The sequence below is a fragment of the Meleagris gallopavo genome, chromosome 5 (assembly GCF_905368555.1).
Source record: "Meleagris gallopavo chromosome 5, MGAL_WU_HG_1.1, whole genome shotgun sequence".
NCBI classification, from domain to species: Eukaryota; Metazoa; Chordata; class Aves; order Galliformes; family Phasianidae; genus Meleagris; species Meleagris gallopavo.
Window position 1 is genome coordinate 18,850,055 of NC_139408.1, and position 26,668 is coordinate 18,876,722.

General features: G+C 40.2%; 1 protein-coding gene and 1 long non-coding RNA gene across 4 annotated transcripts in view; one reads left to right on the forward strand and one right to left on the reverse strand.

Annotated features, from left to right (window-relative positions):
• Window positions 1-26,668, forward strand: part of LDLRAD3 (low density lipoprotein receptor class A domain containing 3) — a 115,492-nt gene that overhangs the window by 69,933 nt on the left and 18,891 nt on the right. The window lies entirely within an intron of this gene.
• LOC146544270 (uncharacterized) lies at window positions 418-18,776 on the reverse strand. The gene is made up of 3 exons (XR_014883474.1): window positions 18,644-18,776; window positions 17,782-17,849; window positions 418-3,055 (listed from the first exon to the last, which is right to left on the reverse strand). It is a non-coding gene; the product is annotated as an uncharacterized LOC146544270 (long non-coding RNA).

The window sequence follows — 26,668 nt, forward strand, 5'->3', positions numbered from 1 at the left end:
TGTTGAATTCTTAGCTTTCTTTTCTTTGCTGCTCTTGCATTAAAACTCGTGTCACAGAGCATGATCAACATTCTTTGGAAAGCTGGGCACCACAGCAAATTTTCTTCTGCTTACTGAAAGTTGTGAAGTGGTGAGAGACATCTAGACAGTCTTCAATCTGTGTGCTGTTCCCCAAGCTTGCCAAATTTACGCACATTCCCATCTCACATTACCAGATATTCTGTGCTAATTTGCTGTAAAAGATTACGTTAAAAATCCATATTTATGAGGGATGTTAAAAACATAAAGCAATTACATGGTTTTCAATTACATAAACATCAACATGCAATGGGAATTAGAAGCTGAATAATTAATTTTCTGTTTATTTGTAATATAGAGTTTATGCAAACAGTAAAACCTGAAGAACTATCTGGGGGGAACATGGAGGATACAGTGAAGTAGTGCCATAAGGTTTGGTCTCCAAACTAATTTTTAGTATCTCTATTCCAATCCAATTCAGATGTCTAGGTAGAAATTGGCAAATTGGCTGCTAGGGAAAGTAGCAATGTACTGGGTGGGAAGCACTGGATACAGAAGTCCTGTTTGTACCTGCAGTTAGGTAGTATTTCCACCAACCTTGCTGAAGTGTGGGAAAATGGGCTGCACGTTCTCATGTCCTGCATGCAGAGCCAGAAGCAATGATAGCTGCCTGGATTATTCCTCCTGTTGACTTGGTAAATGGCCGTGGGCATTCTGGGTTAACTTCTGTCGGATGCCTTATCTCTGTTTTACAGATGAAGAATACCAAACTTTTTCCTTTTGTATGCTTTATGAAGGCTTATAAAGTAATGTGAGGAAAATAAATATCATGAATCGTTTTTGAATATTATCTGTCAGCTGCAGAGCACCTGCCCATCACTGTGAGGTCTGAACGTTGGTGCAGAATTACATCTTCCCAGGCTTCAAAGCGGAATATTCAAGGCTTACTCTCTACTTTACCTTTGTTTATTTTAATAACATTACTGCACCAGAGTAAGTGCAGCTATTACCAAGTACTTCTTAAGTGGAAATAATCTGGAGAATCCAGTGTTTTTAAGAGTTGGGTAGTGCGTTACCCTGTAGTAAAACCTCAGGGACTTAAACGAGCATGTTCCATTTGTTCAGCTGCTTATGGTCCTCACTTCTCTTTCTCCTTGCTGGGAAGCACTAACCTCATTTTAGCAATGGCTGTCTAGGAAAACACTTGTAGACTTTTTGAGAAAGATTTTCCATGGCAGATGGTACTTGTGATTTACCCTCCGCTAGAGAAGACTTAAGGTTTGCTGTCAGAGGACAAGTTAAGCTGAGAGTTTTCTTCAAGAATACTTTTCTTAGCGAAGATTTGAACCATAATATCAGTTAATTTTTAAGCCCTTTGTGGCTGAAACTTTGCTGACTGACTGATGGACTTGGGGCCTGGCTTGAGGGGAAGGGGTCACTGTGTACAATTAAATGGGAGGCTTTGCAAAGTGTTTGGCACTGGTGCTTATAAGAACTCATAGCCATAAGAATATTGTATGGGAAAGAGAGTGCCCTTGTGTTGACTAATTTGCTGTCAAATTTAATTTTCCTATTTCACACTCTAGAAGCAGAAAACAACGAGCACATCTATGATTTTAAGAAAGCAGTGCTGTGGGAGAGGTTATTTCCTTGTTTAATAACTTGATGACCATGATCAACCAGAAAAAGGCAGGAGGATGAGAAGACTTGTTCTGCTCAAAACCTGATAGATTCCAAGCTGAAGTTTTTCTCTTGCTGTTTTTGCTTGCAATTAAAGCCAGTCTGGCTGGCCAGACTGGGACAAGTGTGTTGGAGATCAATTGGAATGGGAGGGTCTTAAGAGCTGGACTCGGCCTGCAAGGAGGCTGCAGCAGGTACGTGAGGCCTGAAGCAGCTGTTGGGATAAAAATGAGATGTGGTGGCAGCGAGCAGAGTCAGTCTTTCAGACAAGAAGTAGGCATGATACAAAGGGGCTTAAAACACGTTCCTAATTGTTTGTTGTTGTTGTTTTTTAATTTTACTTTGTTTAATGAAAGGATGGCTTGTCTATAGTCCTGCCACTTGCTCTTGTGGAGCAGTCAGCTGATACAGGTGTGAAGGCGGAAATGGTGGTAAAACTCAGCTCTTGCAGTCATACCATTGTTTTTATGAAGAATCAGCCGCCAACATTTGCATTCTGGAACCCAACGTCTATTCCTCTGTTGAGCTTGCAACACCAGTGTGATTGAATCACTGAGTGTTTGCACAAGCCACTGCTGGGCTTTCTCTTGTCTTCCAGCGTGCCTTTTTCACCACCTTTAGATATACAATTCCCCGTGAGCTGATGATTAGCTGGTGATGGTGTGAAATCAGATTCTAGTTATGACTGATAATTGCAAGAAAATATTCAGGGAGTGCCTTCCTGGCCAAGCTGGCTGTAATTCAAGACTTTGAACGTGAAGAAGTGCTGGCTGGAGGTGCCTGAGGAAACGCACTGAGGTGCTACAACAACTTCCATACCAGAGAAGGAGCACAGCATGGGGTCTCTGTGCACTGTACGGCCTGTTTGAGGTGGGAATCAAGCAACACAGAAAAAGACACTGAGGAAAGGAGTTAACTTCAATCTTCCAGGAAGTTACAGGAATGCTTTTGGTCTGTACCTTTCTTACTGGTATATCAGTGAAGTATGTCAGTTCATCCTTCTAGAAAGCCCGGTGTATTTCCATTTGGATGGAACATACTCTTGTGCTTTTTCATTCATCATTTGAGATGGCACATTTGCTTCTTCTGGTAAACTATCATGATCTTTTCCTCAGTTGTTCTTGTTAGCTTGCCTTCTTGTTTCTTTCTGTCTCTGGTTGTTGTGTCATGCATTCTTCATGTGCTTAGTTTTGGCTTTTGCAGAGCTGCTGAAGAAGAACTCTAAGCTAATTTAAGACTTCAGTCATACGCGCAATTAAAATGGTGCAAGATGATGTTGCTGTATTCAGGTAAACCTTTTCTTCTCAGTTGTTGGTGTGTTTTATTGCTGCCTTGGAGGGATGTGCAGTGGTCTGGGCTGCAAGAACACAAACACATAAAAACTAACCAACCAAAAAATGATACCACAAAGAAAAAAATACCCAAACATGAGATAAATCGTTCTCTATGAGAATGCTGGATGAAGATTATTTTATGCAGCTCTCTGATATGGACTGGTATTCGTAACAAAGAAGTGTGTATCTTGTTTATAAGTTCAGGAGATGTAATGCTACACATTTAATGATGTCTGGAAGTCACAGTCAGGTGAGAGTAGGAGTTTCTGTCCCAGTTGTGCTAAAGCTGTTAGACCAGGAATTTTCTTCCCACCTATTTTACCGCATGATTTGTACTGCGTATGTTTTATTGCCTTGATTTATAGCATATGTCCTGAGTTTCTCTGACGCGGGTAGCAATTCCGTGCGTGTGGTTTGCTAGGTGGGAGCAGTCTCCTGATGCTTTTGCCATTAGATCTGTGGTTTGGCAGCAGTGTTTTCCTGTCAGACACTAGAATGGAGCTCATGCAATGGAAGGGGGAGTTGTGGAAGAAGTTGCTGCATTAAACATCTGTTGGAGGGGGAAGTTTCCACAGGAACTGGATTAATAATCCTCTTCTTGGATATAAGCTGCGGATGACAGGTTGGTTATCCCCTTACCTGCAAAAACCACATGGCAGCAAAGTGTCACAGCAGCTGATGTACAAAGTGGGAGCTGCACTAGCTGAAGGTGCCCACTCCTACATAAAGGGAAGCGGGTCGATGAGAGCTGGCAGTAACCCTGCATCCTTCATCACTGCTATCCATCCGCAATTGCTGTGTTGGAGGAAAATCTGTCCTGACTTTGACCACAAGTCTTTGTCATTTGGGACAGGGTGGAGTTCTCTGTACCATTCTTCCCTAAGCTTTTCCATCTCCAGAGTTGATTACATCTGTGGGGAACAGCAACAAAGTCAGTCAGCCTTTTTCACTTCTTTGCTCATCCAAGGGCTTCAGTGTGGTATGTCTGAAGTAGTTACATTAATCATACGGCAACTGCCTTTGGAATTGCAATCCCAACATGTTCTTTCTCTTCTTTGGCTGTTTGAAGGAATTGCTTTATGTTTTTGCTCTTCCTCTTTTTTCTTTTCATGCCCTTGCCCATTCTACTTGCATATGGGGAGAGAACCAGAACGATGAGGTTGCTGAGCACCTCTGTCCTTTGCATAGAATCATATTATAGGATCATAAAATGGCTTAATTTGGAAGGAACTTCAAAGTCTATCCAGTTTCAACCCCCTGCCATGATTAGGGTTGTTATCACTAGATGAGGCTGCTCAGAGCTCCATCCAGCCTGACCTTGAATGCCTCCAGGGATTGGTATAAAGAGAAGGGAATGTTTCTCCTATGTGCTATGGCTGTTTCTCAGCAAGAAAGCCAAAAACTACGACAGTGGATGTTTTCCAAAGTGCCTGTTTAGATGTACAAAGTAACATCAGTTTTAGTAGATTCTGTGCTCCGAGGCATATTTGAAAACATCATCCTTTATGTAAAAACAATTTTTTTTATAAAAGGAGTTGTTTTCTACAATGCTTTTTTATTTAATGCTTCCCTGCTTATGAGAATACAGATTTGAGCAGATACCACACGGACACTTGTTTTGCTTCCCTCCTTGTTAGAGGCTTCAAAGATGATGTCCAATTCTTGCCAATTTGGTTTGCCCTGTGAAGCATCACTCTGACAGGCTTTGTGCAGTGTGGGCTTCAAGGCCTCAGGTAGTGAAGATTTCATTGTTCCTGGCTGATTAATTTTTCTACAGTTCTCACAGTAAGTTTCCCTGTTCTGACTTCACCTCAGCTCTAAAGTTAAATCAAACTCTCCTAGTATTAGATTCATTACCTAGTTTCTAGGCTTCTACTAGCCTGGAGTGTTGGTCACTTACTGCAGATGCAGAATGACTTTAACCATTACCTGTTCTTTCTGTTTAGTGTGCAGGACAGACTCTGGTTCTTAGGTTTCCTTGGAACTCGAATCAGGGAGTGGATTTATCTCAGCTCTTGTGGATGAAGACTGATGTTGAGATTAAAGAGAGCTCTGTGCCACACTGATTTGCATCTGCTCTTTCTATAAACTGTACTATGAATGTCCAGCTTGTGTTAACACCATTCTGTAGGCAGTGTTCATGTTGATTTAGTGAACTAGTTGTTGCTGGGGCTTGCTAAGTAACTCTTGCAAGAAGATTCTGCTTATCCTGAGATAGAATCAGGTAGTGCTGGCCATCTCTTCTGGCTTGATAATTTTTAAGTGTTGAGATCAAGCTGAATTCAGCCCCGTTCTGTCATTAGGAAGCCATTAAGCTCTTGCTCTATGCCTTCGTCTTTAAATGTAGGTGTTGCCATTAATGTTTTGTGTATGGTTCATGCTGTCCCAATCTCCTCCTGCCCTCTGCTTTTAATATTTTGTTATTTTTTTCCCAAGTCTCATGTGTTTGCATAGGTGCGTCATTTCAGAGGAATACAGGAGGGATGCAGATGTTATGACTTCATTTATTTATTACACTGTTGGGGCTTTTTTGATCTCTGGAACTCAAAACAACGTTCAAATAAGGTTTCTCTTTCATTTTTTTTTTTTGGCACTAGTTCCCCTCCCTGTGGATGGAACTAATTTTGGTTGGTTCTCACAGGGTCAGTGACTGATACAAATTATGTGAATCCACCCTCGGTCCAGATGAATTTACTTTTTTCTGTTTTTATTAGATCTCGGTTTCTTCTTCCCAACGTAGTTTACAACGTAGTTTGATATTTCAGGCTGAAGGAGTATCCTGTGGGCCTGGGAAGGGGAAAGCTTTGCTTCGGGTTTCCCCTCCCCATTTTGCTTGCCTGTCCCTGAGCTGGAGCCCCCTTCAGCAACCAGCACAGTGATGCTGAGGGGAGCAGGGCCCAGACCCTTGGATCCAGCCACTGCTGGGTGACGCTCCCTGCTGGATTGCTCCAGTGCCAGATGCTGATAGTGAGGGCGCTGGCTCTGCAGCAAACCCAGCAAGTACTCAGCAGTATTTGTTTTCTTGGGTGCTTTCAGGCTGTATAAAACTGGAACGTGTATTACTCACCAAGTGTTGCGTGAGGGATCCAGAAAGCAGATCTGACTAGGAGGAGACCTTCCTTTGGAGGGCAGGAGAAGAGGAGGATAATATTTGCGTGGGGGGGTTTGTTGATGGATTTTTTTTACTTTTATGTTTTTTTACTGCTTTGAAACCTATCACAGCTTATAAAACACTTAGATCTGCCTGCCTACTGACTTGTCTGTTTCCATTTCAAACCTAGATAATATAATCGATGTAATTTTATAAATACCTTAAAAAAAAAAAATTGAAAAAGTGTAATACAACTTGAGGGACCTTGTTCTTCAGAGCGTTGTATATATCGCTTTCTCTGTCAGTTCCTTCTGCAGAGCTGTTTATTTGCAGCTTCAAAGTATTTATACTGCTTAAGAACAGTGTTAAGTATCTTAATTAGCTTGGAAAATGTTCTGGGCTTTTTTGTTCTTTAATATATTTTAAAGATATTTTCCTTGGTGAGACTTCAAAGTGCCACTTCTGCAATTCCTTTGACTGTGCAAGTGAGCTGTCATATTCTCCAGAACTGAAGCTACCTGCTGGCATTTGTTTTGCTTTCAGGCCATCTCATCAGATACCATTTTTGCAGCTAGGCCCACAAGTCACATTTGAAAGTGTCAAGAAATCTTGGTGCCACATTGCCTAGCCTTTTATAGCAAGGAGAAGGGAGAAGGCTGGAGGGAACGCTGCCTGCTTTACCAGATCAGCACGTTAATGGGCTGTGTGCATCCCCCGTACATTGCCCAAAGAAAAATGGGCACCTGCTCAGAGCCTGCGGTGGGCACAGCAACACAGACCTGTCCTCACAGCCCAGAGCTGTGCCTATTCCTGCAGCTCTCAGCTCTGCGTTTCATTGCTCCATCTCAGTGCAGCTGGTGAGCAGCTGATGGATTTTAACAAATGTGTAATTGCTGGCACTACATACTGGAATATTAAACAGAAGCTTCTAAAGCTGTGGGTGTGAGGGCAGCAGGAGTTATCAGAGAGAGTTCAGGCAGGTAGGGGGAACTTTTTGGCCAAATACTGAATTCCCTGAGTGTCTTTACCTTGTTTCTTACCCACCCAGCTTCTATTAAAACTTGCTGTTGTTGCTGCTTTTTAAAAAGGTATTTTTCCATTCAGAAAGGGAAGAACCTTCTAGTGTGGTGGTGAGGCTGTGTTCCCATAGAAGTAGGCGTGTAACTTTCTGAATTCCTATTTCTACTGTTTGCAGTGGTGGTGATTTTTTTCCATTCCCATTCTTCCTCTCTTCACACCATCACACACACCTCAGAAGACTCATTTGCCCTAATCGTGTGTTTGACTCACAAGACCCAGCAAGCTAATAGTCTGAGAGTAAATTACTGTAGCAACTGCATTCACAAATATCGTGAACAGCTTCTTTAAAGCAGTGTTTGATTACTCAAGGTGCAGGTTTCAAAACACTGTAGCAGCTTCAGTAATTACTTGGCTTAAGCAATGAAGTTTTGTGGATACATTTCGTTTTTCACAACGCTCATTTTTTTCCTTTCCAGAAAACGGACAAGAAGCCTGTATTAAAAAGTAATTAAATCTGCAACCCAAGCAAGACATAGAAAATTCAAAATGTAATGCTAATGCAGTTTTTTCATTTTGCAGATGATTGTGTTGCCCACTCACAGCCACACAAGTATGCACATCATTAGCACTGACAAAGAGCTGACGGTTAACTTCGACGTTCTTGGTTTCCAGGAGTTTATCTCACAATCTCATTATGTAAATGCATTATTATTATTATTATTTTAACTTGAGCAGTTGCCATGAAAATAAGTGTCTGTCTAGAGCACTGCATAGGATGCATTGTGCAGAAGCTAGGCAGAACTACCTGTTCTGTTGAAAGAGAGTCGTGTTGCTTTGATTTATAATTAATCTTTAAGACTCTGAGGCATCTTGACAGTATAAAACAAATAAATCTGACTGTCTGACAGTGGTGTTTGCCAGATGAGGCAGTGTCCCACATTGCATTGTATGCACAGCACTGTATGCATTGTCCTGAGGCTTGGCGGATTGCTGCCTTAATTGCTAGTTTTCCTGAAGAAAAGGCACGAGTTGTGTGAAGCTGTGCTTCTGCAGAAAATGCATGGAGAGGAATTTGCTTCCCAAGAACTTGCAGCTCTGACTGGTTTAAGGAAAAATAATAAAACCACAATAAAATCTCAGTGCCCGGAGCTCTCCTGCAGGGTTTTCCCACTTTGGGTAGGTGGCCCACCAAGAAGGAAGAGGGGCCTCATTAAAGTCTACCAAGTGACTGTTTTTCTCCCCTGGATGCTCCAGACGTAATACCTCCTATTTTATTGTGTTGGCCGACAGTTTCAGAGGAAGGGTGTTGGTGTTATGGCAGCAGAGATTGGACCTTCCAGCTTCTATTCCATTACATTTTCTTGCCATGTGACAGATGGCAGTAGAAGGGCAGTCTGACAGAATGGTGTATGACATGGAAGTAAGCATGAATCAAAAGTGTGGCATTGAAAAAATTGCACCCATTAACATACATCATTGTTTGCTGAACATTTATGGAGACCAAACAGTAGATGTGAGCAAAGTGAGGCAGTGGGTGCTGCATTTCAGCAGCAGTGACAGCAACTTGAAAGACAAGGTTTGGGCTCCCTGTGTGGGCATACTTTGGCTGAGCTGCAGTGGGATGGTGCTGCTGGGCATTGTGGCAGTGGGCAGTAGGTAGCAGATGAGCTGAACCATTGGTCAAGCAAGGTTTGTTTGCATTTACAGAGCAGTGTGCTCCTGTGAAGCTGCAGCAGAAGTTACCTCTTGTAAATGTTGTTGGGTGCTTTGGAGATATGTACACAGACTTATCCCATCCTTCTGGGAAAAGAAATTCCTTCTAGCCTTTCACAGTGAGGAAGGTGATTGAATAGTCAGGTGGTTCGAAACTGTACTTCAAGACTTGCTAGTTAATGTGTCTTTAACCTTAAAAGGTTGTTTGTTGTTTAGAGCATGAATTAAGAGTTTGGAGTTTGCAGTGAATGATATCCTGCTTTAACAATAGCAATCTTGATTTTTTTTAAACAAACAAACTCATCACCAACAAAAATCCAGTACCCTTAAGTGGGATGATTGCTGTGTATGAGAGGTAAGGTTTTTGTTACAGAGTTTTGTTTGTCAGTCTCCTTCCGCGTGTCTTGTTACGCCACGAAAATGGAAAATAGAACTTTTTAGCCCTAGAAGACTTGTAGTTTGATTATTGCAGAGTATTTAGTAGGTTACATGTAAGTAGAATTGACTGTCCATTTTTTAATACAGTAATCCTTTCATTTTCATGTGTGTGCATAGCTGTGCAGTGCAAGGAGAAGGCTTAAAGCTTGCAGAATTGTGCAGTAATTTAATGATTACTCAAAATAATCTCTGTGCAGTGCCTTTATGGCATTGTGGTTTGAACACTACTCTGCTAGTACCGGTCTACAGCTGATCATTGAATCACAGAATCATTAAGGTTGAGAAAGACCTCTAAAGTCATCTTTTCCAACCATCCATGTGTCGTACATGTGAAGAGATCTTTTGGTTCTGTTTTGGCTAGGCTTTTCTGGTGTGCTGTAGTCGTGCTGTGTGTGACTATATGTGGTGATGTCATACTGTGTGTGACTGTATTATCAATCTTTAATATATTTGTGCTGTGCAGGATTACACCATCTATACTAACAGTTTCTGTTTTGTTAACAATGGTATCACATAAATGGAGAGTTTGGTTTGTGTTTAAAATATTACAGTAAAGAGAAGATCATTTTTCTTTGGGCCACATGTAGAAAACTGGAATAATGGGGTTGGTTTCCTATCAGAGTAACTTACCATCTCCTCTGTCACTCCAGAGGATGTTTTCCCTTCTGGTTCCCATTACTATAATTAGATGCATTCAGGGCATTCTGTTTCTGTCTATTAATATGTAACCACGTGATTGATTCTTGCATGTCAAGTAGACACTTCTTCCAAAGGAAGCACGTATTTTACATGAGTTTTCAGAGCAACTATGTAAAGAGTGCATATAAGAGGCACGATAACGTGCAGCTTGAACACTAACTAGTCTTTCAGCCTTCTTTCTGTGCTCTTCCTTCTCATGTACCTCCCTAGCTTTGTGGCACTGAATCATTGGTTCCTCTACTACAATGCTGGCTTAAATGTTCAAAGCACCGGCTGTTTAACCTGCCAAGATAAGGTGTTTCTGTAGCATGTGGATTTTCTATTGATGAAGATTTAGTGGGAGGCTGACTTGCCTTTCTGAATGGATTATTTGTGTCAAGAAAAGCTGCTGACTAAGGATATTTGTAGACATTGTTAATGATCCAGAGAATGCACTCCTAAATATTTTCAGGGTGGGTTTTTTTTTGGGGGGGGGGGGGGGAGGGTGTATGGTGTATGGGGCAGGTGGGATGGGGGTGAAATTACATCAGGTTGACATTCAACTTGTGTCTGCACCCTTTGACACTATTAGTTTCTTGCATACATTGGGATAACTGCATACAATTTTTGTAGCTCTGATTATGTGTGTACCCTGTCTTTCTTTCCTTTCCAGGTGGAAAGGGATAATACTGTCTCTGAACTACAGTAGAATTGTTAAAAGTAATCAGTAGTTTAAAAAACACAACACACACACACACACACACAAAAAACAGGCAAAAAAAAAAAACCTCAAGGCACAAAATGCCCCTGCTTTCCAGCCCAAAGAATTAATTTGTTATTCAACTCATCTTTTCCCAGGTTGGTCTGAGCCTATGACTCCAGCATCATCAGTTTGGGGTCTGTGTGCTGTCTCCAACCCTGTCTGTGGTGTCTTCAGACACAGTCACTTGCTCGTTTTCAATGCATTTCCTCACTGTAGTGAGTTTTATTCCAAACTAGAGCTTTGTGTAATATGGCAAATGTGGTTTTGATTTCATGTTACTCCCTGCATCCCTGGGACCTGCACTGGGGATACAGCTGCTCTGCCATATCTGTCTAGTCTGGAAAGTGTATCGAAGCCATGTAGGTGAGCAGATATTCCCAGCATGTTTCATTTACTGCTGTATTGATCTCAAGTGGTCCTTCTTTCTTAAAAACAGGAACCTTTCTAATCCTCAGAGATGTAAAGAACAATGATGTAATGCCAATTCTTTGTCCCTAATTCTCCTGTCCATTATGGTTTCTGCATTTGTAATGGTCTGTGGTTTAGGCCGGTGACAAAGTACATGAGTACTGTGCTTCTGCCAGCACAGCCATTTGCTCTGTTGATGAACAGAACTGGGTGTCAGTGATGTGTTTTCTGCTCTTCTGCTGCTGTTGATATTGTAATGATCCTCCATGGTAGAGCAGGCTCTTTGTGGCAGGAAGCATTCCTTGGGAGTATGGTGGAGCTTTGCCTTAGTAAGGCTTCTTCTTAAGCAGGCACAGAGCCTGTTGGGAGGTTCAGCACTTGTTCACCCACCTGGCAGTGGGGTTTGGAGTGCTTACGGGCTGTGTCTGGGGAGGTCTGCCTTGGTGTTCAGCTCCTCAGTGTTGATAAAAGAGGATCCACGCTGTTGGCAACTGATTTTGCAAGAAAGATGACATTTTTATTTTTAAAAATACTTTCCTGCTATTGTAGCTAGAGTATAAATAGAGGGATGAACTGTCGGAAGGCTTCCTGGCATAGCTCTAATTGTCACCACAGATCATAAAGATATAGATCAAAGAAAGCGTCCTTGCCACTTGGGCCATCCTAATCAAAGGGTTGAGAGAGCGAATGCAGAATGCAGTTCCTTGATCATCTGTGATCCTACTATGTGACTTACAGCAATTTTCTGCCTTGATACCTCTTTCTTTTTTTCTTTTTCTTCCCAGTTTTTAAAATGGGAGTAGTGCTGCTTCATCTCCCAGGGACATACTTGGATTTCATATAAACTTTTTTGTTGACTGTTAACTTAAGGCTTTTTCCTGGGTCACAAGAACTACAGAAGTCTAATCAGTATGGATTTTTATCACTATGCTGAGAAACCAAAACCAGTGTATCCGAAGGTTGACTCACATTTGCTTGGTGCTCATCTCTAGCTATTTGCTGAGAGATGAATACTCTATATATCCCAGATTGATTAATGTCTCTTAATCCATGTGTTGCTGTACTTATTCCGTATTTGTCAAGTGAGAGAAGTCAGCAAAAACAAGGGTGATGTTTGCCCTGTCCACCAGAGATGCAAGCAAAGCATTGACCTGCCAACCCACTAACTCTTTTTCTTCAAAACTTCTGTTAGGAAAGGGACAGAGAAGAGTTCTTCCTGAAAGCGATGTGTGCATCCACGCTCTGAAGTGGGTAGGGCAGTACAAGCTGTACTAATGCTCAGCTGCATGTGGCTTGGTTGTATCCAACTGTGGGAAGCTGTTGTTCTGTTGCAGCAACATGAGCACTTCTGTTTTCTACCATTGCAAAATACAGCCTTTATCAACTGTGTTGGTCATTGTTCTCTTTAAGGAGTGGGGCTTCTCTCTCAAAGGAGATAGATTTCTGTGATGCAAGTTTTCAGCAGACTTTCATTGGTCTTTGGAAGACTGTGGCTGTGCCACTTTACATGCACATATCACCTGCTATCACCACCTTCTAGAGAAATGGAGCTGTGTTTTTAGAAATAACATCGTTACATTTGCACTCCTTTCCTAACTGTTGGGAAAAAAAATGACAGGTGATAAACACACTGTATACATCTCATCATGGGTGCTTAAAAGAGTTATTATTTGAATTACAGTGTTTTCAAAAGGCAGCATAAATTATTTTTAATCACCATGCTGATATGTTAGCAGAAAACAGTTTTGTTTGTTGCTGTTTGCAGATACACTGAATATGTCTTATTGTAACATTTGTGACTGACTTATTTTTGACAGCATACATGCAAATAGTTTTCTCTCTGTCCGTAAGGGCTCTTACAAGCTTTATGAGAGGAGGGCACTCATTTATGCAATTTTAAGCTTGAAAGAGTAGCTGTAATTTCAAGCAATTAAAAAGTAGGGGAAAAAAAGAAATGCAACTCTGTTGCAGGTAGGCAGACAACTGTGTGCCGACAGAGGCAGAATCTCCTAGGCATGCTGTTCGGCTTATGTTGTTTGCACCTTAATGTGCTATCCTCATCTTGCAGTGAGTTACCTGTTTACTGAAAGATTATATCTCTGTCTGCTTTAGTGGAATGTTCTGTAATATCTATACAAGCTGCAAAGCAAAGAATTACTATCTAAATAGACCGAGACTTCTCAGAAATGAAAAAATATATATATATATTTTTTCTTAAACAAATGATGGTAATATCTTGCATTGAAATCTGAATTTGTGCTGGTGATCTTAAAACAGCCAAAAATACATTTTACTGTCTGAGCATTAATGTCTGGACTTTTAGTGTCCAGCAGGGCAGGAAGGTTTTGTCACAAGTTGACTCAAATACTGTTTACAAAGAAGTTAATGAACTACATGTTGGGAATTCATGTCTGTTTAGGATATACGCTTGGAAAAACTAAGTGTTAATGCATGCAGTTCTCCAGGGCATCTACAGCAGGGTGTGTTGGAGTAGGATGATGTTTCATCTAATGGGATCCCACTGTATGTTTTAGAGATTGATTCAAATTCTGTTTCTGCTAGTAGATCATTTCACCGGGAGCATAAAACTTGCCTGTGTGGAGTTACCCAAAAGATAGCATTTTGTGTGGCAAAGTTTTGATAAACAGAATTGCTGTCTCAGTACTGTATGGATGAGAGGGGGTCTTTTCTGTATTTGGAATCACTGGCATTACTAAGCTCTTTGAAGTGCAGAAAAAGATGATCCCTTTCTGATCAATACAGTCTGATGCTAACCCTTCTGATCAATACAGTCTGATGCTAACCTTTTAATCTTTGTTTTTAGCATAACTTATTTATCCCTTGTTAATCCCTTTGAGAAATTAGTAGACAATTTAGTACTGAAGACCCAATTCAACTTTGAGTTCCTAGAAGCTAACATGCTGGAATTATATGGGGACAAAAAGAGTTGAGGCAAAGATATTTGTTAAATATACATCTATATTCTGATCTCAGGATACTGCCTTTGATCTCTAAATCTGTCCATCAAATGGCTTTTATTCTTATCCAGTAAAATATGAGAACCTACACTCTTATCCTATTTTGTATTCATACCTTTTCATTTAATATCCTACAGTTTGGTAAATGTAAGTATCAGAATATCAGAACATAGTTTAGTCACCCTTGCTTCCACTGCACAAGTGTATAATGATGAAGGGAAGTTTATCAGTTATCTCATTTTTTGCTTTCGCTGGTGAGAGATTTATCAGTTCCTCTGTGTGAAGAGGATGAAGATCTTAGGTAGCCTTGTGCTAATCTTAGCACATAGTTTTAATGAGCCTAGATTTTTTGTTCTTAGTTTTCATTGTATTCTTTTGGTTTTTCTATTTATTTGATTTTTGCTTTTGGTTTGTTTGTTCATTTTAAGGTTGGTGTGTGTTAGGAAGGCAGAGTTCAGCTCTTTGAAAGATTGCCTTTATTAATCAAATCCACCACACTTCACGAAGAGAAGAATACCTGTTAGCTGAAATAACAGGATGCACTAGCAGCATTTTAGCAGTATTCAGGGCATCTCTTCATAGAAGTCAGTGATATAGGAAAAGAGATTTTTTAGCTATAAATTAGTGGGGAGGGGACGAAATGTGAAATACAAGCAGTAGCACAGAGAATGCACTGTTTTGGTGGGGTTTTTTTGTTTGAAAAGATAGCTTTTGATTTCTTACAGGAGCAGAGGAAGAATTTCACTGTAATTAAGAGCAGAAAGAAGTGTCTGGTGTTCTCCGGTATGCAAGATTGAACAGCTTAGGTTGGAACAGCTGAGGTTGTTAGGTTAGTAGCTAGGTTGGAAGGAGCTGTAAAGATAGCTGATCTCCAACCCCCTGCCGTGGGTAGGATTATCTCTCACTAGATCAGACTGCCCAGGGCTCCATCCAGCCTAGCCTTGAACATCTCCAGGCATGGGGCATCCACAGCTCCTCTGGGGAGCTGTGCCAGTGCCTTACCACCTCACAGTACATAATTTCTTTTTTATAGCTAATCTAAATCTCCACTCTTTTAGTTTAAAGCTGTGACCCCCTGTCCTGTCACTACATATGCTTGTAAGAGGTCCCTCTCTAGTTTTTATCCCTCCTTTACCTACTGGAAGGCTGCAGTGAGGTTTCCCTGGAACCTTCTCTTCTTCTTCAGGCTGAATAAACAAACTCTCTCAACCATTCTTCATAGGAAAGGTGCTCCAGCCCTCTTATGGGAGGTCTTGGCTTTCCTGATCTCATCTCTTCAGCTCGTCTCTGATCTGTTGATAATGGTCATGTTCGTGCAGTTTGTGTACCTGCTGGCCTGTTTCCTAAAGGCAAAACACTCCCTGGAACTCGGGCCTTGAAGTCTGGGGAGGGTGATGCAAAGGTTGTGGAGGTCCCAGGGATCAGACTCACTATTTGATTATGTGTTGGTGTGAAGGCTCTGTGTTTGAGAATTTATTCCTGTTCACTGTCAATTCAGCTCCACAAAGATCAGCTCCTGTTTCCTAATTGTTTTTCTAATCTATGTGTGAGAGGATGCTATTTTGTTCTGGCACCTACAAAAGTTTGAGTCTGAAAGGACACTTTGCAGCAATTAGAATGAAAAGGCTTTTTCTGTTCTGAAGACACTTCTGAAGTTTATATACCTCTGTAAATAGTGAAGAGGATTAGTATATAAAACACATCATATAAAGCATTTGAGATATGCAGTTCATTGATGTGAATTCCAGATTCAGTGCAACTCGCTTCTGCTCAAGTCCTTGAGTTACCCAAATTTGCCATTGATCATTTTGCAATCTGTCAGTAATTCATTATTGAATAAATGTGGTGGAGGACTTCTCCAAAAGTAATGCCTCCTTTTTATTATTATTATGTTTGCCTATGATGTCAGAGGCAGATGTTTGTGCTATGTGACAGATGGCTGCAGAGGTAACCTCATAAAATGGTGTCTGGTATGGAAGTGTACACAAAGCAAAGCTGTGTCACTGAATTCCTCCATGAGGAGAAGAAACGGTACCTATTGACATTTTATCAATGCTTGTGAGCATTGATAGAGACCAACACAGTGAAATGGTGGGTGATGCTTTTCAGCAGTGGTGACAGCAACATGAAAGACGAGTCGTGTTCCAGGCAGTCTTGCTTAGCTGTCACCCCAAAAAAGAGCTCTTGTTCATCACTGACAAAAATGCATAGCTAACGGTGGTGACTATGTTGAAAAACATTGTTTTGTAGCTGATAATTTGCTCTATCACTTAGTGTTATTGTGCTCTTTGTATATGTTGTATGGAAATAAATAGAATCACAGAATGGCCCAGGTTAAAAGGGACCTCAATGATCATGAATCTCCAGCCCCCCTGCCACATCAGGGCCACCAACCTCCCCATTTAATATTAGATCAGGCTGCCCAGAGCCCCATCCAATCTGACCTTGAACACCTCCAGTAAAGGGGCATCCATAACGTCTCCGGACAGCCTGTTCCAGCACCTCACCACTCTCATAGTAAAGAACTTCTCCCTGACATCCAACCTAAATCTTCCCTCCCTCAACTTAAAACCATAAGTAGGAGGCATTACTTTCCGAGTGAACAGTGCACGATCTCTACCACTTTAAATTGTAAGCTCAAAGAGGAGGCCAGACAATGGAAATTCAGCATACCGGGTCAGGACATTGTGTGAGGCGAAGAGGTCACTATCTTAGAGAATGATTTTCTAAACAGAAAAGGCCAAGTGAGAATAGAGATTGGAATCATTATTAAAATGTACAGTAGTCAATGAACAATAAAGTGGTATCTACTACTGTGTTTCTGCATGGTGGACACACTTTCTAATGACTGTGATTTAATGTAGAGAGATTTGCATTAATTCATTTCACTGACTGTAGAGGTATGGAAAGAGAGAAGGAGAAAGAGTAAAAAAGATTTCAATAATGCTGTACTTAATGGATTTCTTTGTAAGCAGACTCACAGTGCTCCTCAGTACCCCACAGTTTTTCTTGTACTTTAGTTAAATCAGAAGAGCTGCATGCAATAGCACCCCTTTATTTTGAGGGGAGATGAGCTGAGAAATAGGACCTTGATACTACCCCTCCTCAATCATTCTTTTCATGGGCTAAGGAAATTGTATGCCATGTAGAGAAGAACTGGATGAATCTTTTCCTTTTTGCAAAATTAAACATTGATTAAGATAGAAACAAGCCTTGGGCATTACAAAATGGAGCCCTGAAGTGAAGGTAAATGGAGCTGTGCAGGTTTGTGTGAGTGAAGACATGCCGAATAATTCATTGCTGCTGGAATGGTAAGTTAAACTCATCGTCTATATACCTCACCTTAAAAATTTGGTTGGCAGCTCTTGGATCACTTGATCACAGCAGGAAGGACAGAAACTGCTTCCCTTTCATTATCTGAATTGATTTTTGCCAAAGTCTCTCTGGTCTCGTACTCATGTCCAATCTGGGAACTATTAGCTAACCTCTAGGCTACAAAATTGGTACCACGTTCAGATGGAGGCTGTCTGACTTCAGTAGCACTGTATGTTAATAAACTTACAGTCGCAGAAATCTGAAAAATGAGATGCCTGTCTCATTTTGAGCCTCAGCAAATCTTTGAAGTTCAGTCCTAATAATATTGGAACATGAAACTCTTACCATACTGATCAGTGTGACAATATTTGTTACGAGAACTTGCCAGCTGGTCCTGAGATTTGTTGTTGTTGCTGTTGGTTTCAAAAAAAAAGAAATGCGTAAGTAGTTTAAATTGCTTTGTAGATGTCACTGAGATGAATTCTCCAGGACTCGTTGCCTTAGGGGAATCAATATTAGGATTGTCAAAATGTTAAGGACCTTAGCTCAGTGTAATGTACTCCATTTGAAATGGATAGCAAATCATTCGGTATTGCTGTAATGAATATTGTGTAAATGAGATTAAAATCAGTATCAGATTAGTGGCTAATTGGAGGCCCCTGATTGGAGTGAGTTTGTCTTCAGGGGCTGAGAAGGAATTCTCACAGCCGCTTCTGCTATAGAAAGTCTTTGTTCTCTCCCCCATTTTCTTCTGCGCCTGAACTTGTGAGCTCTCACAGCGCAGAGCATGGTGTGATACAATTAAAGAGCATTCCTTGGAGAAGATTATTTAAAAATTGCTAATCTCTGTTAGGAAAGATTAACCTGAAACCAGATAAGTTGCTTAAAATGTAAAGCTGTCAAAGAGTAGATGTTAGAAAACTCAAATCTTCCTATCTAAGATTTGGTGAAATTGACTTATATTTGTACTGTTCTTTATCAAGTCCCAGTTCTGTCTGAATTTTCGCACAGCCTTGCCTTTATTGTTCTTCCTTCCTGGCATTCAGATTGCAGTACAGCTGGCTGACAGATGAGGGAGAATTGCGTTTGTTTTTCTTTTGAACAAATTGTATTAATTAAAATGCCTCCCACTAGGCTTGCAGTTCGCTGTAAGCAGCACATATCATTAGCTTTTAAAAACCAACAGGATAATAAACGCAAGACTTACTTTTAGCTTAAATGCTTTCCGATTTGAAATGTGCAGCATAACCCTGAGGCAGAACAGTAAGCTTGGGCAGCAGCTCTGAGTGTCCCACAGAAGAGTGCAAGTTTTTTAATGCTGTACTAACTAGGAGGAGGAGAAAGTTGCTTTATAGCCAGCAGAACAGGTTAATTGACCAGAGCAAACAAAAGTGAAAACCAAAAAGGAACATGCTGTCAAGGCTGCGTTATATGCATGTGCCTTTGTAACTGGAACATGTTTTCTTCCTGCCAGAATGCTCTAAGTAATAAATAGTGAACTTTCAATGTGTATGTCTATATCTTCTGTTTTCTATGTTTCAACCTAGATTGGAATATCTTTCTAGAAAAGGGAAAGCACTTGTTTGCATCTTCCTAGGACAATTTTTTATTTTCCTATACAATACAGTCTGGGGTAGGGCTTATTGACTTGACCTCTGGAACTGTTAAAAATGCACGTTATACAATGGAAGAATGAATAGCAGCTTGCCTCTGCTGGAAAAGAAAGCATTTACTTGTAGTATTTAAAATGTTTTTCGTACACATACAAGCCCTAGCACTGAATGTATTGCCATGGCAGATGCCTACACTTTGTGGCATGCATTCACTGAGTATAAGTAAATAGAAGAGATAAAAATTGCCTGTTGGGCTTCAGACTGTGAGATGCTTCTCTTAGTTAAGAAAGTATTAGCCTTGGGTTGTGCAACGCAGAAATTTCTTTTTCAGCAGTTCATTATAAAAAATGGAGCGCAGCATAATGGATCATTAAATAAAGATGTACAGTTCATTAAGTGAAATACTTCATATCCAGTTAGCTGAGAAACAGTGAGCAGCTAGTAAGCAAATGAAGAATTATGTGTAGAAGCTATGCCAAAAACACAGACAGAGAGTTTGTTGCAGATCTGTCCCCTGTTGTTTAGGAGTAACAGCTGACGGTGGTATGAGAATGCCTGTCTGAAAAGTCTTTGCCATCGAGGTGTAGCAAGCAGTTATTAAAATAAGAAACAAATAAATAAAAATCTGCATAGGTTCATAAAGGTGAAGTGCTCTGCTTCCACTTGGGCACAGTAGAGTAGTTTGTCATCTGCTTCACACCTCTGTTTGATTGGGCTGTTCCCAGCAGGAGTTCATTTACCAGAGCCCCCCAAAGGTTGAGGACCAACAGGCACAAACAGGATTGAGTTCCACCAGAAACTGAGCATTTGCATTGCCTCAGAAAGAGCCAAGATAAGCTGATTTTCCTTTCATCCACTGTCACAGTCAAATCTTTGTCCAAGGGTATGAAACACCTTGCTGCCCTCATCCTAAGGTGATTAAAATCACAGTGCTTTAGAACAGTGAGAGTATGGATTCAGGCAAAACACTCTGTCAGTTTTCTCCTTTGTGGGAGAGGATCTGAGGGTCCTTGGGCAGGAGACAATTTTCTGCAAAGGTGGCTTGGAGGAGGCAGCACTATATTCTGTTCTCTGCTTCAAGTGCACCCTTATGTATTTATTTGCTGCACTGTATAGAAAAGCAAGAGACAAGAGATTGGAATTGGTATCTCCCACTTCCCAGGTGAACCTCTCATTGCTAGGCTCAGTAACTGGATTTGAACTCACTTGAGCAGATAAGCCCAAATACTTTGCTATCAGGTGCTGGTGAAAGAAAACAGAAAAATTCTGCTTGTCTGTTAAATGTCATAATGCTGCAGTTCTGTTATGGAATTAGGATGCAGTGAAGAACATGTAAAATATTTGTTCTGTACAAGGAATGTCAAACTAAAAGTCCTTGTGTAAGATACTGTATTAAAAAGGGCGTGCAGCACAGTTGTTGTCGTCATTGATTTCCCCTTCATCTCTACGGACTGTTACTTCTGAACTGGTTTATTTGTTGTTCTGGGTACGGTCACCTGCTACTTTTTCTTAAAGTATTGTGGTTTAATTACCAAGAGCAGGAAAGCCTTCCTTTACTGAGGTTTGGGAAGTGAATTTCAAAATTATGCAATTTTTCTGAGTCTGCAAAACCTTCACATGCCACAGGGGTTGTAAAAAGTATCACATGTTGTATGTTCTGTGTTTTCTTTTATCTAGACAGAGTATTAGAGTAGGTTTATAAAGATACTGAGGAACATCTATAGTTTTTAAATGCGAGAGGAATATATTTTGAAATACTTTTGCAGTGGCTGTCTGCTTTTCATAGAATACTTAGCTTTGGTTTTGGAGACCATGATTCTGGTTCTGGGCATCTGATACAGAGCTTTTTGAGGTTCTTGGTCCTTGATGTTGCTGCAGAGAAAGAATGGATATGCACATAGCTTTTTCTTTTACAGAGGATTTGAAATTAGTGAAGTGGGTTTTGGGTTTCTGACAGCCAGCCTAGAAGTCCCTTTAGGACATATGTGAGGAGAGATGTCATGCTAGGTGTGGTTTTGGTCTCTTCCAAGCCCCTGATGTGAACAGAAAGCTCTGCACAGACTCCGCTTGAGTGATAATCCTCATTCAGAATTTTTGATGGGAAACATCCTTGTTGGGATGCTGCATGCCTCAAGACACTTCTGTCCCTTAGTTGCCCCCGTTCTCTCTTCTGGCTTGAAGTTATTCCCTCAATCCCCTCTTCTTTTTCCTCTCTGCTGCAGTACCCGCCATCCCTTTCAAGGCTTTGGCTGTTCCATTTGGTGTGATCAGACCCCTGGCTCTGGTTGGTTAGAATGCAGAGGCAGAGGAGATCTCAGCCAAAACAGAGAGCTTCAGGATTTCTGACGTTGAGCCCAATCTTACTGAAGTGACAAAGCTAACTCTGAACAAGCCATTTTCCTACAATTGTCCTGTTCATTTATTTCCATCAGGTGTTCAGATGTTGTAGATCTCAGATATCGAATTAACCATGTTAGACCAGCACTTCTTTGGGAGCAGTGCATTGCTGAGAATGATATTTAAACTGTGCCTGAGGGGACAAATTCCTGTGTCCATTGACTTGCCAAACTGAGGATTTTCCATTAGACTGAGGTCATCCCACTAACCTTCACTGGTCTCAAGGGGAAACAAGCTCATTTTAAACTGCAGCAGTAATTAAATCTGCATACCTACTTGACCGATTTGATATTTAATTAAAGTGGAAGTACTATGGTGGGTAGTTGAGATAAATGACAGTCAACATTTGCTGGACTGACATCCGATTTTTTTTTCTTTTTTTCTGAGGTTTTAAAATGAGTCTTAGTCTAGTATTTAGTTATGCAAGTGGAAGTCTTTAGAAAATAAGTACTAGCTTAGAGTGTTCCTAGCATATATTTTTCGGATTCTGAATAGGGACACAGAAGACTCATTAGATAAAAGATGCAGAGTACATAAAAATTGGAAGGATTTCACACTCAGCCATTGATTGTGTTTTTGTGTGTATGTCTGTGTAACACTATTGCTAAGCATTAGCAGAATGAAAGAAAAAGAATCAAGAAAATATTGGACTTGATTACAAAGAACTTTGCAATTTTAAAAGTTGTAAAGTATTTAACTAGAGGAAGTCTATAAAAGCATGCTTGTGTATTTAAGTTTTATATCGCTTTTTACATCACACATGGTAGACAAGTAGGAGGCTTTCATCATTGAATTGCAGATTATCTGTCAAACAGAAATCATTGCTTTCTGACACTATAGCGGGGTCTAGTTTATTCAGAACCTCCTGTTTAATAATGCACACATGGATCGCAGGTTCAGCAGCTCTTAGGCTACAGAGACAGAACAAATACCGTATTCATTTGCTTTACTGGTGAGGGATCACTAACCGTAGCTCTTAATGGCGCTTACTGAAAGTGCTTTTTTGGCATTCTTGGGCTCTTGACTTTCAATGCTTTTCTTTTTAATTACCATTTTAATTACTCCCCAAGCACCCTGGGAACTCATTATTTGCTGTACACTCAGGAGTTTTAAATCAGGGGATTCCTTTTGGCCATTAAGGTTCCACCTCCCTTATAATGACAGCTCTCGAGATACAGTCACTCAGCACAGTGTGCATGTCTTCCTGACTTGATGAAAGTAGGTTTGTCTCTTGCCGTAGCCAAGCTCCAAGGCTGCTCTAACCATGTGCCCTGTCATACAGCATTTTTGCTCATGACTTTATCACTGCTGACGCACGCTTTAAGAGGCAGCTTCCCGCTGTCTGGGATCTGATTTTGGTTGCAACAAAGTTCTGAGGCATTCTGGATTTACTGCATATGAGGTTGCTATTATCAGCTTTTTTTTTTTTTTTTTTTTTGTGAGATCTTTATTGCCATCATGCTGTATCTGAGGTGTTCCTTTTCAGCCTTTTGCTTTTTGGTGACACAAATCTTCACCCTTGAGAACTAAAAGAAAAGTTATCAGTAGTGATTAATTCCTTTCCTGGCAGGATAGCCTGCAGTATAGATCTTTGCCACCACTTCATTGTGGACAGATCGTTTGCCCTGTTGGAGCAACAGGAATTTTTGCAGAATTGCAAAACTGATAAAATTACTTTATTCTCTTTATGCAATGATGTCTTACTCATGGGGCTGTTGCTAAGCCGTGCTTTTCAGAGCAATTTGCTTTCTGATGGAGGGGTTTGCTTTCTGCTATTGGGCTCATCCTCCTCTAGCTCCTGTAGTGAAGTCTTGAAAGATTATAACAGAAAAATTACCCATGGAGTTAAGTAATGGCTTACAGAGACTGTGGAGGAGTAAGGAACAAGTGCTTTGTTTGCAGACTTGCCTTGTCCTTTGGAAAATCTCCTGGCTGATTAGACATTTGCAAGTTGTTTTTTGACAGAAGAAAAAGCTTAAATTTGATCAAACCCAGCCCAACTGAAGCTTCAGAATAAGGCTGGAGAAAGTATTTAAAGTAGATAGGTTGACTTTTTTGTTGTTTTTTCTTAGTGAATTATTTTAGTGGCCCTAAAAGCTGATACTGATATTGTTGATTTTTTTGTTTGTTTGTTTGTTTTGTTTTTTTAAAAGCTATGTTGAGTGTGTGCTCTGGACAATTATTTTTCAAGGCTAAGTCAAAATTTTTCAGTAAATTATTTTTCTAAGCAAAGTTGAAATTTGGCTTTCCTATTTAACTCTTCCTCTTTCCCAACCTCCAAAGGAAGAAGTATTTGACACCTTTTTCAGATTCCCTTGTTGGACCGGACATCCAAAATGGTTAGTTGCCTTTGAAATATTAGGCATAATATTTGAACCACGGTCAAAAAAATGCCAGCTTTAAGCTTGATGTAGACTAACCGTGGCACTGATGAGGCAGCTCATGGCTCAGGGGATGGCACGGATGGATTGTGGAGAACGGCAAGTGACAGTGGGCAGGTTGAATCTTCTTTGTGCAGTAAGCAACTAAGAAGCAGACAGTAAATCTGTATTAGGGCAGCAGGCTCTTACTTTAAATGATAAAGTTTACAGTATTCTATACTACGTTATGTTACTAAAAGCAATTAGAAGAGTGTTTTGGTGTATGGCACCATCAGAGGTAAAAGCACCATGCTTACAAGAATGGCTTGGTTTGAAAAATTTTAATTTTCAATTAAGTCTGAAAGGACAAAGTGCAAAATTAACTAACTTGCAATTAATTTCAGTAGTAATTATGTAAAAAATTCCAGGCATACAGAAGATGAGACGTGTGGCATAATTAGTTGTGGAGTTTTTTTGCTGCTGTAATTACAGTGATGAATATGCATGAAGCTGTTTGGGGAAGGGAAGCGCAGCAAGCAATTGTATTTAATTAAACTTTTAGCTGGCTTAGTTATGGAGGCGGTTCTTTGTTTTAATCCCTTCAAAACTGCTGTGAAACTCCTGAGGCAGGGAGGTTGCACCCCACAGTGTGTAAAAACCTTAGGATCTCATTTTTCCATGCAGAGGTCTCCAAGGTCATTTGTCACTTCATGAATCATGGGTAATCACTATGTCCTGCTTCTCCAAATCTTGAAACTTGAGTGAAAAACCTGATCAAAGCAAGCTGCACTTTTATTGTTTGGGTATTTAAACAGTTCAGAGAGAATGGTGTAGTGTTGCACAGGTGAGTGTGAGTTCAAGGAACCATCTTGATCTTTAATATCACAAGGCAAAAGTAATGCTGTTGAGCTCAGTGATGCTGAGATCAGAGTCAGGCCCTTAGCCTCTAGAGATCCTTTTGCTGGGTCCTTATCTGCAGAAATAAAAACTAGCTGAAAGATTAAAGGAAAAGGAGAAGAGCGTCATAAGGAGCGACTGTGTGTGTGGTTTGTTTTTTCACTATCTTCTAGATATTTGATGGTCCCACTTAGTCTAGGATCTGGTATGATTTGTTAGTTTTTATTGTCTTCCTAGTGTGTTTAGTCACGTTTGTGATCTGACATTTAGACCTAATAAATCAATCTGTCTTGAGTGTATGGATGCTTTCCATTGCACGTTAGCATACAGCAGGGTACTGAGGAGGACAATACCAAGTAGCTGAAAGAATAATCAAGTTTACTTTTAGAGCAAAGCAATAAAACTGCCTCTTTTGTGGTAGCAAAGACAAAATAAATGTCTTTAAAAGTATGTATGGAGAGAAGAGTGTATCTGATGAATACTGAGAATTCCCAGTTCTCATCCTGATTGACAGTGTTTAATTCTGCAGCTGTAGGTAGGTTGGTTTAGCAGTTTGAACACTGCTTTTTAGGTAAAGGGTATGTTTACCTATCTTGTTGCATTACTGTAATGCTTTTGTGTTTTCTCCGTAAATCAGATTATTAAGGAAGAGCAGTATAAAAGAAATAGTGTAATTATCTTCATAGTACTATAAAGGAGATGTTGCAAATGTTTTTGTTTCTTACTGCTGGAAATTATAATATATGTTCCAGCTATTACAAAAGATGCTTCTGAGAAGCTTCTTCCAGATGATGTGGTTATTCCCCAGAACACAATTCTATACAATCACTCAGCTTTTGTTTAAATATAGTGATGCAGCATTATTCCACCTATTCACCCTTCTATCTGTGAAATGTATTGTTAAATTTGTCCTGTATCAATTCCCTTTTACTCTTGTTGCCTTTCGTTGCAGTCTGCCCAAGAGTCTAAAAATGAGTCACCGAGCTTAATTTTTATTACCCATGGCTATTATAAATACTTCAGTCATGTCTCCTCTTAATCATCTTTTCTCAAGACTGAATAAATCCTACTTTTTTTTCTCTCTTGATATTTAAACCCTATTTCTCCATTCATCATCTTTGTTTCTGATGCTGTACTCTCACCAACCTAATTCTGTCTGTCTTCAAGTAAGCTGACCAAAATAGGATGCTACAGTTCAAACGTGGTTTCATTGGGGTTTTTTAGAATCATGCAACAACACATTTAATACCCTTTGCTTGTGATAAGCCAGTTTTCTATTAACCTTCTTTACCACTGCTGTACATTAGACCAAGAATCTGTCAATAAAAGTTCATTTTCATGTGACACATTAGCTAATTCAGGGCCTTTTAAACTATGCTTAGCTGTACTAATCATTATTATTTGCCTCCAGTCTTTCCATGCAAAATGTGAACGATAACTATAGCTACCAAAAACCTCTTCGTTTGTCCTTGCATAAAATAATTATCTAGACATAATGATGAATAATTATGAATCCTGCCTCTTAATACAAATTTTAAAATACATTTTTCTTTCTCGTGTAGTACACAAGTACTTTTCATATCTAGAATTGCACAATTCAGTGTGACTAGCTCAGTCAGTCAGCCAGGGTCAGAGGGAAAATAAATGTTTCTGCAATCTCTGTGGAAACAAAAAGCAAGACTTCATCTCCAGTGAGAACAAATCTGGCACTCACATTCATTAGGCTGCGCTTGTCAGTGCTGAATAAACAATCTTTCATCAAATGCAGCAATTTTCTTCGTTCTGTAATTAAAGATTTTTTTGCTTAATTTATTTATGTGAAAACTTGCTGAAGTGAGACCAAAATTTTTATAATGCATATTTCACAAAGAGGAATGAAGGTTCTGGATAAAGTCCCGGGTACTATAATCTTGATTTACTGTCTGCAGTGTTATGCTGAATGCATCCACAATGGAAAGATATCCA